Source organism: Coenobita brevimanus, chromosome 14 (genome assembly GCF_032717465.1).
Source record: "Coenobita brevimanus isolate Jiangsu-jjx chromosome 14, ASM3271746v2, whole genome shotgun sequence".
In the NCBI taxonomy this organism is placed as follows: Eukaryota; Metazoa; Arthropoda; class Malacostraca; order Decapoda; family Coenobitidae; genus Coenobita; species Coenobita brevimanus.
Window position 1 is genome coordinate 46,908,758 of NC_136967.1, and position 17,191 is coordinate 46,925,948.

At 43.5% G+C, this 17,191-nt stretch overlaps 1 pseudogene; it reads right to left on the reverse strand.

Annotated features, from left to right (window-relative positions):
• Positions 1-1,562: 1,562 nt before the first annotated feature.
• LOC145390391 (uncharacterized) lies at positions 1,563-15,961 on the reverse strand (annotated as a pseudogene).
• Between the last annotated feature and the right edge of the window lie 1,230 nt (positions 15,962-17,191).

Below are 17,191 nucleotides of genomic sequence, written 5' to 3' on the forward strand. Positions count from 1 at the left end.
AGCCCAAGGAAAGAAGTGAGATTTCGAAGCTCCGCCTTCATATCCTCATACAGCATGAAGTGAAGGTTCTTATGCCCCCTGTGTTGCAGTGCCTCTCGCAGGTGTTTATGATGCAACCCGTAGGGCAGCTCGCCGTTCATGAAAAGCTACGCACAGCTGGCCAATCCTGCTTCCATAATGCCTAGGTCGTGGAAGAAGTTATAGCAGGAGAAACAGACATCCTTTGGGTTCCTTGCCACATACACCACCTTAGGGAGGAGAAGAAGAGGGAGACTGAGAATAAGGCATGTATCAGGAAGGAATGGCATGTTAGTAGCTGTGGTAGCTCCAACCCAAGACTTGTTTGAATGTGATCCCAGTAGACTATAGGCTAAAGTTGTGGGAGGAGAAGAAAAGGGAGACTGAGGATAAAGCATGTATCAGGAAGGAAGAACATGTTAGTAGTTATGGTAGCTGCAACCCAAGACTTGTGTGAATGTGAACCCAGTAGACTGCAGGCTAAAGTTACCCTTCCCCTGCAGTCCACCAACATCTTTGTGGGGGATAGGGAGGGAGCTGAAGGACATTTGTATGACTAGGCACTAGAGCCGCTCATATCAGTGCCACCACATGAAGGCATCCCTGTGTAGCAGCAAGGACATGTTGAGTTGTGCAGATGTGAGAGATAATTGGATAATGAGTAGTGAGAGTTAAACTAGAGTGTATGTGAGTGAGGTGGAAGGGATGAACAGGAGGAGGACACTGAGGATAAGATGGAAGCATGGGGTGGTGAGGTATACTGAGACACAGACTAGGAGTGCGTATGTGAGTGAGGCTGAGAGGGTAAAGGTGAGGGGGTAACTGAGTATAAGATGGAGAGATAGAGTGGACAGGTATGTAAGGGAAGGGGCTGTGTGAGCAGGATAGAGGGGAGACGAATGACGTTGGACAGGACCAGTATAAATGTCAATTGCAGAATTACCTTGGAATTATTTAGGAGGGATGGGTTGAGGTGCGAGAAGGTGAGGTGGGATGAAATGAGTCTTCGCAAGCCCTTATAAGTGTCCGCTAGTTGCCTCACCACCCCGTCTTCCTTGTTTGCCCCTGGACACTCCACCGGGAATCTAGTTGTATTTAGGAAGCGATCACCGGGAACGTGGGGCAACAACATGTCCTGTGAGAAACGGTGGAGAAAGGTATATACAGGTAATGACCAGTCTGTACTACTGGAGAGGGATACCTTCATGTGATGGCACGAGTATAACCAAACAACGGTTATACAAATGTCTCTCATCTCTCTCCCTGTTCCCCAAAGAGGGATGGTGGACTGCAGAAGAGGAGCAGCTTCAGCCTGCAATCCACTGAGTTCATACCCAAATGAGTGTTGGGCAGTAACAGCAGTAGCAACAACACAAAAAAAATCTGTGAAATCTCACTCGATCTATAAAGTAGTTCCTGTCATCAGTGTGTTGCCCATCAGCCAGATGGAGTTCGTTAAGGTGCGTCATGGTCCACAGAATCTCCTTGGTCTACACAGTGCCACTTTTGAGATACGAGAGAAGAACAATGTCGCTGCTGCGGAACTAGAAGTTGTAGAAGTTGGCAGCTAGTTTCTTATACCTGTGGAAGATAGAAAAAAGAATTACTTGTATTTTTAGCCATTTCAAGAGGTGATATAGCCAGAGGGGAAGGCTGGGGTGATGCTGGCTACCCCATATTTCTAGTGGAATGTCCTCGAACCTCCAAAGAGTTTGCCTTGGGCTGCATCATAATTATGCCTGGCCACCCAGTTTTTTAAATCCTAGCTACACCCCTGCTTTTAGGTTGACAGTGGCTTAAACACCACAAATTTAGTCCCATAAGGAAGAGATCTGAAGGCCCTGTTTGCTTAGTGCATGTAACAAACTGCTTCATCAATTAACAAAATAAGTCACTCCAGCAACTTACCCAAGAGGCAGTACAAGACCTCCCGGTTTGGTACGCACGTACCCCCAGGTCATCTCGCGTAGGCCAAGAGACTTTCGGTACTCAGCGTCCTCCTCCGTCAGGTCCTCAATGCTGAATGGCAGTGCTGAGGTAGCCATGCTGGTCTGTGGAGAGGGATGGGAATATAAAAATGAATTAGGGATATTGCCATGCCTGGTAGTCGAGTGGTTAGAATGTTTCAGGTGGAGTAACAACATTTCATAGGATACATAGCAATCTCCTCCATGTGGCTCTTGGTGTTAAATGGCAGTGCTGGGACGGCCATGATGGTCTGGGGAACATGATGACGAATATAAAGACTTAGTAATCAAGTTGTCGGAATGATTCATTTCTGCCAGACGAAAACAAACCAACTGCAGGGATTTCAGGGCACATAGGTGGGGGTGCTGGTCATCCACTCACGCAATGTAATGCTACCTTCGTGTATCTGCACTGAGTGGCATGCCAGGTGGTGTCTTGTACTCCAGGCAGCCATACTCCAAGATGGTTTGGCCATGTGGAGAGGATGGGGAATGAAAGACTGACTAGAACAGTGCATGTGAGTGAGGTGGAGGGAGGGAGGGAGGGTAAGCAGAAGACCGAAGAGGAAATGGAGGGATGGGATGGAGAGATAGATGAAAGAGGGTGGATGGAGAATGATAGACCATCTAGAAGAGTGTATGTGAGTGAAGTGGAGAGGGGGAGACCAAGGATGAGGTGGAGAGATATATGAGAGAGGTGGATGTGACTAAGATAGAGAGGGAAAGGTTAGATGACAGAGGGCAGGGTGATATGAAGGCGATTTGTTTGTGGCCACCTCTTGCGAAATAAAGGAGTCTGGCCATAGGCAGACAGATAGATAGATAAACAAATATATATTACTGATGCAAACGACGTCGATTCTGAAATGATATAAATACCGTACAAGGGCGTGTTAAGGTGTATGCAGAGTAAGTCGCCTAGGAAGAAGTGTTACGAATTTAAATCCAAAATGTCAGTCGTTTATCTCCGCCCGTGAGTCGAGTGCGTCTGATTAGTTGTTGTGGTCTTGGTTGACGTGTTGCCTTATCTCCGTTTTATCCGTGTTTTATTCTGTTGAAGCGGGGGTGGGTATGTAATCAGTCATCATGATCATTATTATCGCCGTCATCATCATCATCATCATCTTCATCGTTATCATTTTCATCATCATCATCATCGCAACCAGAATTCCAAAGACCATCCTCCTCTCCTCCTCCTCCTCCTCCTCCTCGTCATCATCATCATCATCATCATCATCATCACCTTCTTGGCCTACCAATTCTCTCACCTTCAAATTCTCTCACACATACTCCTTTTCACCTCTCTGTTCACATCCATTCTTTCCACATGTACATACCATCGAAGCACACACTCTTCAACTCTCCTCTCTGTCTATCTATCAGCCGCCTTAGTCCCGTAAGAGGTGGTCACAAACAAATCGCCTCCACGTCGCTCTGTCCTCTATCATTTGGCCGTTCACCATAAAAATCACACCCCCATCTCTCATATGTCTCTCCATTCCATCCCTCTATCTCATCCTTGATCTCCCCCTGCCCCTCCCCCCCCTTCCACCTCGCTCACATACACTCCTTTAATCAGTCTCTTATTCTCCATCCTCTCCACTTGGCCAAACCACCACAAAGTGTTTCTCTTAACACTTTCAGTCACATTCACATTAACACCACAACGCTCCTTTACTTCCTTATCCCTCTGTCTGTCTCTCTACGTAACTCCATGTCCACATTTACAGCACAGCTCCCATTCACTTCCTCATTTGCCTTTCTGTCTCTCTACGTAACTCCACATCCACATCAACATCACAACATTCTCTCACTTCCTCATTTGTCTGTCTGTCTCGCCATGTAACTCCACATCAACACCACTACGCTCCTTCATTTCCTCATTTGTCTGTAACTCCACATCCACATCAACAGCACAGCACTCCCTCACTTCCTCATTTGTCTGTCTGTCTCGCCACGTACCTCCACATCCACATAAACACCACAGCGCTCCTTCGCTTCCTCATTTATCTGTCTCTCCACGTAACTTCACATCCACATGAGCATCACAGTGCTCCTTCACTTCCTCATTTGCCTGTCTATATCTTACGTAACTCCACATCCACTTTAACACCACAGCGTCCCTTCACTTCCTCACTTGCCTGTCTGTGTCTTCCTTGTTGTTTCGTACAGCACAGAGGCATCAAAAATACCCAAACTCCCACTCACACTCCCTCCCATCACCAATGACAACAGATAATCACCAGTTTTTATGCAGCCAAGTCTACCCAAGCGTGTGTTGCCTTGAGAAGACACGGTCGCCAGGCGCGGTGGAACAGTCAGCATGAAATATGTCCAGTAATGCTTGATGGCAGTGTTTTGAGCCAGATCCCGCCCACCTTCCACCGTACAAGCAAATATAAAAGTCACCCATCTCCCCCTCCTCTCCACCTCTTTCTTCTTGGTGGATTTATTGATGCTGCAATGTAACGTAGTGAACAAAGATGCTTACTATGCCCCACAAATGGTGCTACAACCTCAGTCCAGTAGTAGTAGCAGTAGTAGTAGCAATGGTAGTGGTAACAGTAATAGTGGCAGTGGTGGAAGCAGTAGTGGTAGTAATAATAGCAGTATTAGTAGTAGTAGTAGTAGTAGTAATAGCAGTAGTAGTAGTAGTAGTAGTAGTAGTAGTTGCATTAGTTAGTTAGAAGCCGCCACCTTAGACTCGTGTGAATGTGAAACTAGTGGACTGCATGCTGAAGTTGCCCCTCTTGCAGACCATTATCCTCCTTTCGGGGGATAGGGAGTAACTTAAGAGACGTTTGTATAACCGAGTGGCTCCACCGACCATATGTATCGGTGCCACTACATGAAGGCGTTCCTCTCCAGCGCCTCCCTCAGTTCACTACAAGAAAAATCGAGACGAAGGAACTCTTGAATCACCCTGTCCCTCACTGCAAGAGGAACGGTACAACGCGCGCTAAGAAAAAATCGCAACGAAGGTGGAGCTTAGGAGACCCACGCCATCTTGAATTCGGTTGTGATTCGGGTGGCTATTTCCCTGCATTGTTGCTACCTACACCGGATTTTAGCTCGGCAGAGTGGAAAGACTGCACGGATTTGAAGAGGTTACGGAAGGATGTGTGGAACCCCTTTAGACTGATGTCTTGTCTCAGTATAGTCGCGCGCGAGTGCGTGCGTGCGTGTGTGTGTGTAATTCACCGGGTCGGTCAGGATCACTTGATGGTCGTGATCGTCAGCTTTTTACCCATCCGGAAGGGAGCTGAGAGCTCATATAGTCCAATCTAAGGGCAAGGCTGTGACCTTCACACACGCACACACCCGTCCCCTTGCTCAAGGGGGACAGTAACCACCCACTTCGTCAGTGAAACTTTTCGCAACCTGAGCGAGGCGCGAACTCCCGTCCACCAGTTGGCAAGCGGGAACGTTACCACTGCACCAGCGAGTGTGTGTGTGTGTGTGTGTGTTGTGTGTGTTTGTATGTGTGTGTGTGTGTGTGTTTGTGTGTGTATGTGTGTGTGTGTTCGTGTGTCAGTTCGTGACCAAATATTGGACACTTCTATGTTAGAGGCCCTGAACTCTACATCTGCTTACACTTTGACATGTTGCTTCATGGGCCCTAATACATTGCTATTAGCACAGTCATATTACCTGAACACTAGTTCATCATCATCATCACCACCACCACCACCACCACCAACACCATCACCACCAACACCATCACCACCTTCACAATCACCACCTTCACCACCTTCACCACCACCACCACCATGACCATGACCATCACCATCACCACCACAATCATTTGGGATAAGTAACAAACCAGTGTCAACCAATCATTTATTTCATACAAAAAAGTATAATCACAGACTATAACATATGAGTATTTATAATATCCAAAAATGTCTGATATAAATAGGCAAGATCATTTTGTTCAACTCGTGTTTGGGGTATTTCTCAGCTGGCGTAAAAATTTTAATTAGGTTCGTATTTCAAAGCAGAGATTGCGAAGGTAGAGAGGCCGAGGTTATGGCTTTCTGGGTGGGTATTATAAAATTCTGCTAAAATTCGTTCTGGATATGAGAAACTTTTTTGTTCTCAGTGACTTTTTTTTCTGTCTAGGAGCGGTTAAAAATCAGTTTATAGTAAAAATAAAATCTGGAGCCGCCTCTTCTTCATGATCACAGCTTTCAGAATATAGGCATACAGATAAAGATACGACCATGGGTACGACCTTGGTGCTTGATCCAATGGGTACAGCTTTAACCCGCCCCGTCCCGACGACGTATGGGTACGTCACCACGATTTGCATTTGCCAGTCCCGGCGACGTACCAGTACGTCGTGCAATTGCAAGGTACCTAATTTGCACAATTTTCAATTTTCGCACGTGATTTTTCGTATGTATACACGGGACACCTTCCTCTATTCCTGTACAAGATACCAAGCAGGGACAATGCCTTACACTGCATAACCTCCCCCCCCCCCCCCTCACGCCATTGTCTTGGCAAAGGACCTGTTACCAGTGACCTGGCTAGTAAAGTTATTCAGGGCCAGAGTGATTCCCCAATCGATGACAATGTGGAGGACAATGTTTACATAGCATTAGAAGAAGAAACAGCCAGAAATAATGATCAGGTAGTGTGGCAAAAATAGGTCAGGTATGGTGATTAGTTAGTGAGTGAAACAATGCTTATAATGCCTTTATTACTGCTTGAAAACCAATATACTGTCATACTACATATACATTCGTACCAAGTAAATACATAAATACCGTTTATGAGTGGATAAAATAGTTACCCTCCCATAGAACTCGTTTTCTTTGGTGCCAGCATGTTAGAAAACCCACTCAGGTAAGGAGGAACTCCTACCTGGATTGGGCACTTTAAACCTCAGGTGAGCGATTTCTCTATGAATTTTCGATGTTTCTTACCAAAAGCGAAGGTTTTAGCCAAAAAAAAAAAAATCGAAAATACCTCGGGACTGGGGGATGTCGGAGGTGCGGAAAACCTCGGGACGTGACGGGTTAAGTTCTGTTGCAAAGGACCATATTATCGTTAGGTTATGGGGCTTCTTGGTACACCTTCCTTAGAGATTTCTTTCTTTTCGTATTACACATTTTTCAATACGCTGTTTCCTTCAATTTAGTACCAATGTAGGTTCGCATAAGTAGCATAAAGAGAATAGTCCCGTGCTGTATGCAGAATTGAACTAGACAGGAAGTAGTATGGGGCCTCTTTCACCAGAAAGAATACATACCAAAGTTACATGAACCTTCTACTTACCGTACACTCTGATGGACTGCTGGTGTTGTGGCAAAGACGCCAGGAACATTCTTCTGACCACAGCCGATACCCCAGGCTGTGATGCTGGTGAGAACGTAGCGGCTAGTAGAAAGGTCCTGGCACACCAGGGGGCTGCCACCGTCACCCTCACAAGCGTCTTTCCCTTCCTCTCCTTCGGCATAGAGGAAGGACTTATCTAGAATGAAGAAGGGTCCCAGACGTGTCTTTTGGAGATACTGCTGGCACTCTCCGTGGTTGATCAATGGCAGGTTGACCTTCTTCATGATGACCTGGTATTATCCACCACCAAATGTATCCTTGCCCCAGCCAGTGGCATAGCATCTGGTCTGGTCATAGAATAACTGTCCCTGCTCCGGGAGGCAGACCACATTGATGAGGTACTGGAAGTTGACAGATTTCTCCAGGCGGATCGGGACAATGTCACTGTGCAGGTTTCCGGAGTTGAAGCCTGGATGGACGTAGATAGAGTGGTAGTTGCCCAGCTCGTCGTAGCTGTCCACCTTCCACTCTCCCAGTCGAACCATGAGGTCTTTGGCAGTGTAGCCGTTGACGCAGTGGGCGGCTGTCAGGAGCCACAAGTCACTGATGAGAGAGGCACTGCCCTTAAAGGTGAAGTTGGTGAAGAAGACAATAGCCTGCCAGGGGAACTCAGCAAACTGGGCTTGGTAGTTGTTGTGCGGGCCTTTAGGGGTCTGGATGCGGGTGTCGAGGCCATAGTTTCGGACTCCGCACTTCTGCACTGGTGGGGGGAGCTCCGGAATGATGACAGGGTTACAACAGCAGACTCCGGGTGATGCAAGGCCGGACCCGCTGACCCTGCAATGGGCCCAGGAACTGTCGGTGCTGTAAGGGTAGAACTGGTCGTCTAGGGAGAGGATGTCACACTGGCATAGGATCTGCGGAAGGCAAATGCTGTCATCCGAGCAGGTGTCGTGGATGGAAATTGGAGGTGCCTTTGGCGTGAAGCATTTGCCCACAGTCACGGTGTCTGGCAGGTAACAGTTCTGTGGGAGTTATTATTATTATTATTATTATTATCATTATTATGATTATTATTATAGTTATCACATCATTTTCATCCCAACCCTAATTCCCACTCAAAAGATTGTGTGAGACAGGATCCACAAACATATCATCATCTTCGTCAGATTGGTACAGATATATACTGTACCCGAATGGTTATTTTAATGATCTGAGTGTGTGTGTGTGTGTGTGTGTGTGTGTGTGTGTGTGTGTGTTCTTACCTAATTGTATCTTTACAGGAATGAGTCAAGCTCGTATTCTCCCTTGTCTTAGACCATATTTATCGTACATATCCTTAAATTTGTGAATTGTTTTGGCACACACTATTTCATTCAGTAGTGTATTCCATTGATCAATTGCTCTGTCTGGGAAACTGAATTTCCTTACGTCTTTATCACCTCTCTTCTTATGCAGTTTTTTGCAGTGTCCTCTTGCTGATGCTTCTTCATATGTTAAGTAATCATTTATGTCTATTTTCTCCTTTCCTGATATGCACTTATATAGCATAAGCAACGTTGGGTCTGGTTAGTACTTGGATGGGTGACCACCTGGGAACACCAGATGCTGTTGGCATCCCTACGTGTCAAGTGGGGCTGGTGGAGGATTAGTGCCCCTCCCTGTAAAACAATTAACTCTAAGCCCTTGGCCACCCCGTCTGGGATACATGGCGTCTGGCAATGAATGAAAAATGAATCATATCACCTCTTTTCCTTCTCTCCTGTAGTGTTGGTAGATTCAGTTTATTTAGTCTTTCTTCGTAGCTTAGGTCCCTTAAGCTTGGTATCCATCTTGTAGCGGCCCTTTGAACTTTTTCAATCTTGTCTATATGCTTTTTGAGATGAGGACTCCAGACTACTGATGCATATTCCAGGGTTGGTCTAATGAATGATGTTATTATCCTTCTTAGCATGTCTTCATTTATGTATGTGAATGCTATTCTCATATTTACAATCAGTGTATACATGTTCCGTACCTTCTCGCTGATGTGGTAAGCCGGAGATAGTCTGTTATTGATAATCACACCTAGATCTTTCTCTCTTTCTGATGTGTATAGGGTTTTATTTCCTAACTTATAATCCCAATCAGGTCTTTTTCCACTTTTACCAAACTTGATTACATGACACTTGTCCACATTGAATTCCATTTGCCATGTACTACTCCATTCATGAAGTTTATTTAATTCTTCTTGTAGCTTCCTACAAGAGTCTGTGCTAGTAATTCTCCTTTGTATTTTTGCATCATCTGCAAACATATTCAGATAGCTCTCATTTCCAGCGTTACTGTTTATATCATTTATGTACACTAGAAACATGATTGGTGCCAGCACCGAACCCTGTGGTACTCCACTATAGTAGCCGCAGCGAGAAATGAACGCTGTGGTGGGGCAGGCGGGATGACCGGGGATTCCCCCACTGTAGCCATATCCACATGTCACCGACCATAGAGGTAGGATGTCACCGACCATCGGCCACCGCTGCAGCCCCGCTCCATGATCCTTACCCTGTGTCTCTGGCTTTCTCTTTCTCTCTCGGTTTCTATATAAACTGGTGTATTTCCGAAACTAATTATGAAATTATTATGACTTTTGTTCCACACCACCACTGAGGTAAAAATCAAGGAGAGTTGTCTGTATAAAGGTTTCCCCCCCCCTTGTCTGAGGGCAGATCAGTTCTGGCGAGTGTATAATTATAGGTCAGGCGGAGGTATCAGCAAGGCCGCACTCCCCCGCTCATATGCCACATTTAGGAGGGGGGGGAAACCTTTATACAGAAAACTCTCCTTGATTTTTATCTCAAAGGTGGTGTGGAACAAAAGTCATAATAATTTCATAATTAGTTTCGGAAATACACCAGTTTATATAGAAACCGAGAGAGAAAGAGAAAGCCAGAGACACAGGGTAAGGATCATGGAGCGGGGCTGCAGCGGTGGCCGATGGTCGGTGACATGTGGATATGGCTACAGTGGGGGAATCCCCGGTCATCCCGCCTGCCCCACCACAGCGTTCATTTCTCGCTGCGGCTACTATAGTCACTTCTTTCCATGATGAGTAGTTTCCTCTTAGTACTGTCCTCATTTCTCTTTTTATGAAAAAGTCTTGCATCCAACAAAACAGTTTGCCTCGAATTCCTCCTTGATGGTACAGCTTCCATAAAAGTCTTTGGTGTGGTACTGTGTCAAAAGCTTTCTTGAAATCTAAATAGATACTGTCCACCCATCCTTCCCTTTCCTGTATTGTGTTTGTTACTCTGTCATAGTAGCTCAACAGATTAGTAACACATGATTTTCCTTTTCTGAAACCAAACTGTCTTTCTGTTATCATACTGTGTTCTTCTAGATGATTTACCCAAGCTTTTCTTATAAGTTTTTCTAATACCTTGCTTACAACACTGGTCAGTGATACTGGTCGGTAGTTGAGAGGATTTTGTCTATTTCCTTTCTTGAATAAGGGGACTATATTTGCTTTTTTTCCAAATATCAGGTAGTTTCCCTTGACTCAAGGATTTCTTGAAAATTAAAAATAATGGTTTACTTAACTCCTTTGCACATTCTCATAACACCCAACATGAAATTTCATCAGGACCACTTGCTTTTCCTCTGTCTAATCTACTTAACTCCTCTTGTATTACTTTTTCTGCTATTTGTATATCTGGTAGTATGTGTGGACATGCGTGTTCCACATATTCCCTCTCAAAATTTTTTTCTTCTGTAAAAACTAATTGGAAATTCTTATTTAGTGCTTCACAAATATCTTTCTCTTGTGTATAAGTGATTCCCTCGTCCGTGATGGATTGTATTATATCTTTTACTTTGGTTTTGCTTCTGATATAGCTGTAAAACAGCTTTGGTTGATCACTACTTTTATTTATCATGTCCTCCTCAAACTGTTTTTGGGCTTCCCTCCTTATTCTTGTATAGTCGTTTCTTGCCTGTTTGTAATTATTATACGCCCTTTCTCTATTGTGTCTTCTGTATGTATTCCATAACAAATCTCTTCTTTCTTTTGATTTTTTACATTCTGTATTGAACCATTTCTGTATTTTCTTATCTGCTTCTTTGTGCTGTGGTATGTACTTTTGGACTCCTATTTCGTAAAATTCACAAAATTTATTATATACAGAATTTAAATCTTGTCCTCTAAGCTCATTTTCCCAATCAACTTCTAAGAAATACTTCTTTAGGTCTTGATAATTTCCGTTTATATAGTTTAGTCTCTTTTTGTAACTGTCATTGCTGTTTACTATGTCATATGCAATCCTGAAGTTATAATTTAGTACTGCATGATCGCTTTTGCCGAGTGGAGGGTGATATTTTAAACTGTCAATGTCATTTTCTTGCCTAGTAAATATTTGATCTAGCACTGAAGGTACATCAAGTCCTCTTTTTCTAGTGGTTTCCCTCACATGTTGTGTTAAGAAAAACTCTTGTACGAGATCCAGGAGCTTTTGGTCCCAACAGCTTTCTTGGCTATTTATATCTAGAGTATTCCAATTTATATTTGTATTGAAATCCCTAGTTAGTATAATTCTTTCCGATTTCTCTTCCATTTTATGTAGCAAGGATCTTATACTCTGAATTGTACTCTCTGCCAGGTCCTCATATTCGTCTCTTTCCCATGTGTTTGATCTGGGTGGCATATACAAATTGGCTACAATTACTTTACCTTCAGATGTGCCGATCTCTACTGCAATCAGTTCTACTTGTGATGGTATATCTAGGTTTATTTCCTTGACTTTTAGATTTTTCTTAGTTAATATTATAATTCCTCCTCCTTTTTTTAAATTTCTGTCTCTTCTCCATATATTGTATTCCTCTAAGTTTAGTATGTCACTGGATATCCTTGGTGTTAATTTTGTCTCAGTTAGGCATATTATTTGTGGTTCATTTTCTCTGACATAATCATTCATCTCTAGTAATTTAGATACCATTCCATCCACATTTGAGTACATCAACTTTATCATCTTGTTTATATACTTGTCATGACATGGTTCTACTAACTTCCTCCTTTTTCTTCCATCCTGTTTGTGTACCACTTTCGTACCTGCAATCCTATTACTTTGTAAAAAAATTTCTTCTTGTCCTCTTCTGATCTCCCCTCATTTTTTGTTTTTGCTTCCTCCCTTTTCTCTTTCAGTAATTCCAGTTCCTCTTGTGTTAGACATCTTTTTATTCATACATTTTTGAACTCCTCTTTTTCCATAAGATTCTTTGCATTTTTTAGTATCTCTTCCACAGTGTTTACACTCTGGAAAGTCACCTTTAGAGGTCTTGTCTTGCTTTTCTCGTATTTCCCTAACCTTTTGTGTTCCTCTGTGTCTTTACTACAGATTTCCTCTGATACTTCTTTCAGTAAGGTTATTACATTTGCCATCTCCTTTTTGTCTCTAGTGATTTTGTTTTTAATTTCTTCCTCTTCTATACCAGTGATTACTATTGATTTATTTATTTCTACTGAATCTCTGACTAACTTTGGATTGTTTTGGATTATTCTTTTCACTTCCTTTTTAATGTTTTTTTCCTCCACCCTTGTTTCTAAGTCTTTCTTTACTTTCACCATTTCAGCATACGTGATTTCTACATCATTTTTGTAGCTTTGCACAGCTTCATTCACCTGTGTTATCTTCTCCTCAATATCACTGCTCTGGTCCATAAGACTGCTTGCTTGTCTAATTGTCTCTGTGTCATTTTTTAACTCTTCCATAACACTCTCGTGATTAACTACTGTACTTCCCATTTCACTCACTTTCTTCCTAAGGGTATTCAGTTCCACTGTTAGTTCACTGATGGTTGTGTCTTTCTTATTGGCCTCCCTTCCCTGTTTTTCTATCTCTTCCTTTTGCAAGTGCATTTGCTTCTTTATTTCATCAATTTCATTTTTGAAAGCCATTTCTAGTTTGTGTACACGTTCAACCAGTCTATTGTGAGTCTCCACTTCAACCAGTTCTTGGTAGAAATCATCATTTTGCTTTTTACTTTTATCCCTTTTTTTTTTCCAAATTTGTTTTACTGAAATATGTATCCATTTTGTAAAACTAAATGAACAGAGTGTGTATTTACAAAGTATGCACGCTTTCCCCGTCTTGCTGTAGTATAAACAAACCCAGCTGACTCAACGCATCGTGGTTCTTTGTTGTTTAAACTTATTATTTCTTTTCCTTTTAATAATGAAAAATCATTTAGTCTAACCTGATACAGAGCTTGACTCATTCAAAGATACTTATTTAGGTAATGCCTCTGGCCGTGTTGAGCTGGTATGGAGCGCTGGTACAGACGTCCACCTCCGACGATGCCGTGTGTGTGTGTGTGTGTGTCTGTCTAAGTACTTGCAGTAGCAGTACTAATATCAGTGGCTTGCACATCACATTTGTCTTTGGTGAGACACTTATCTTCAGCAGAGCAGGTAATGGGGTTACAGCAGGTACCATTAGAACTCTTGCCAAGGTCACAGTACTGTGGGGGGGACGAGAGTTAGCATCATCATCGTCGTCATCGTTATCATCACTATCACTCAATCATCACCATTAATACACCAACACAACCACACTCCTCCATCATCAATATTACTGCTTTGCTGATCGAACATATAAACACCAAATCAAGCAGCCAAACATTAAAAAAAGCAATCACAAACCTATATAAACACGAGCCACACACACGGACACTCACTTATTCGTTTCCATAATCGTTGACCACCGTGATGCCAGCAAAGTCTCCAAAACACACACAGATGTCTCCTCCTGGACACGTTGCCACCCTTGGAGACTCAAAGCACTCGCCCACAGTACTCCCGCCACCTAGGTAACAGCTGTGAGGAGGGGAGAAAAAGAGTTAGAGATCCTGGAGAAAATAGAGAGAGATATTTAAGATATCAGCAGGGACGTAGCTAAGATTTTAAGAGGAGGTGGGTTGTCACAAAAAAGTGCCATGGAAAATACTTAGTGCCCTATCATCTTTTTCTGCCATTGAACTACGTGAGATAAGCTGCAAAAGGACACAATCTGGGCCAAATAAAGGATAAAGGAGTATAGGACCGCTCAGCTGAATCTATAATTATGGCTAGACGCCTTAATCCCGTATGGGGTGGCCACAAACAAATCTCCATGTCGCCCCTGTTCACTGCAGTTCTGCTACTCTCCCCCCAGACTTTCAACCCCTCCATGTCACCCTATCCTCTGCCATTTCTCTGCCCTCCCCTCAACTTACACCCCTCCATGTCGCCGTATCCCCTGCCATTTCACTGCCCTTCCCTCAGCTAGCACCCCCTCCATGTCGCCCTGTCCCCTGCCATTTGCTGCCCACCCCCAAACCTATACCTGTATCTCTCCTACTGTCTACTCACCTGAATGCCATCGTAAATATCAAGCTTGGTTTGGCCCTGACAAGTGCCCGTCTCTGCACAGAAGAAAGCGGTGTCGGTGGAGCAGGTGTGACGGGTTTGGGAGTCTCACAGCAGACACGCCAGCCACCGCCACCGAGAGAGCAGGCCTGTGGAGAGAGGTTTGTTGATGAGTAGGGATTCTTTCTGTGATAGTTATGGAAGAAGGATAGTTTGTTTAAGAGGGTTGCGTGGGGATTGTCTGTGGATAGATGGTTTGGGAGGGTTGTTGCTGAGTAGGGATTGTCTCTATGTTCACTTTTATTATCCTTAAAATTGTCCTCATTTTGGTGTCCAATGCTGAGCCGTAGCAAGAGTAAAAAAAAGGACTGAACAAAAATAATAGAAATAATAGCCAAAGGAAGCCCAGTCGAATTGGCCACATGCTCACACTCTCACCACTCAAGCCTTGGAATCCTGATGCCATATCACTAACGGAGTGCCCATGTCAATACCCACCTGTTCCCCGCCGTTTATAAATGGGCCACACACTCATTCGCTCACCACCCAAGAGCATGGAATCCTGATGAGGCCTAGGCACTGATACCCACCTGGTCCCCACCGCAGATATCAGGCAGAATACTTCCTTGGCAACTACCGGCAGGCGCGCAGAAGTACTCGTTATTGTTAGAGCAGTTGGCTGGCTCGGGACTTTCGCAGCAAAGACCCGTAGAGCCTTCACCAAGGTAGCAAGATTGAGGAAGAAAATAAATAAAAATGATTTAGATATTTAGCTGTCTAGGTACCGTGGGGGGATTCTTAATTTAGGATCAGATTTCTTTCATCAACAGTCGTCAGTTCTGTAGATCGATTTAGGGTTAAGGAATCAGGTTCTCAAGCAGCCTAACACTAGGAGTTTTGAAGGATGCTTGGCATTTGTTTCAGGAGTTTTATTTTTTAACTCTAGGCATGCAAATCTTATGACAGACTTAAGAATCATATTTTTGAAGGCTGCATTTTTCCTTCACACATTGGTTCAAGAAACACCATCCATTTTCACTCTAAACATTCCAGAAACAACACTCAAGACAAGCTGCTTATATGCTTAGCCCTCCAAAAACTTGCATCTCTCCAAAAGCATGGTTCTCCGATAGATTTATAAAAATTAAAAATTGTCTTCACTTATTACACACTGATGTGATGGTGAACTTACGAGAGAGCGACCATATGCATCGAGGAGCGTGGTTCCCTGGCACACATCAGGACTGTGACAGACATGGCTGCCACCACCAGAGCACTCGTTGACCACCTCAATGATTCGAGAGTTGCAGCACATGCCCGTACCAATGAGTGAGTTGTCCAGATAGCACGGCTGGTGGGAGGGAAAGGGAAAAAAACAAAAAAAAAAGCGATGATCAGTTTTGTGGCAGGCATCGTAGAAAGGATACCTAAATGTAGCTTTTTAGTACCATAATGTAGCCACACTTGTAACACTCATCACTCTTGCTATTCAGATGGTGGTGGTAATTGCAGTAACCCTGAGTGGCGGTAACCTATATGGGCACATCAAGTGCAAGATCGGCTAGTCTCAGAGCATCATGGACTCCTTCAAAAATGTGGCGTCAGGGCTCATGCAGTGGCAGATGTTGAGTAATGTCTTGATAACCTCATTGATCCTGATAACCCTTAACACTTTCTCATTCTTTGGGTGCCTCAGGTGTGTTTGATTCCATCACGTTATACCCTTTTCACAGTAACTTGACTCAAATTTTGTTTTTCTGTAGTTTGTGTCACAGTTCTACCTGCTTTTCAGAACACAATTTTGTAAACAGCTTTATATTTTGGTGTTAATCTCCTGTTACAGCACAGCATTCGAGATGGAGAGATGACAGTTTGAGGCAAAGTCAGATTAGGATGACTATATTATTTATTTCCACACAAAAAAATCCAAATTTCTGGAAATACAAAAGATACATTGAATCCATAAAGCTTTTGCGGATGTGCACAAAGGGCTATGACAGCCAGAAAAGAATAGGGTTATGTGGTGAGTTCGAGAGGGGGTGAATATGAACGAGAAAGTGTTAATAGGTATTCTTCATTCATTTTCACAAGGCGGAGATTTCGTCCTATTTCAGCTTAATTCCCTGTAGTTCAGTGGCAGAATAAGATGATGCTGTGATTGTACATCCACTCCATAATACACTGCTTATTTGTGACCAGCAATTAATTTTACTTCGTACTGTAAATCTCCTGTCACAGTTAGGCATTCCTGATGAAGAGATAATAGTCGCGGGGCACGACTCTGAGGTTGTCATTATCATACTCTGGCAATCTACAGTTCAAAAGTGCGTCTGATTTCGTATCATATTATACACGAATCATATTATTATGCACGAATATATTATACACGAATATTAATATCCACGAACATATTATACACGAATCACATGCGTCTCATATTATATACGAAATCAGACACACTTTTGAATGGTAGGTTGCCAGGGCACGATAATAACAACCTCAGAGTCGCGCGCCGCCACTATAGTAGCTTTATGCATGGTTACAT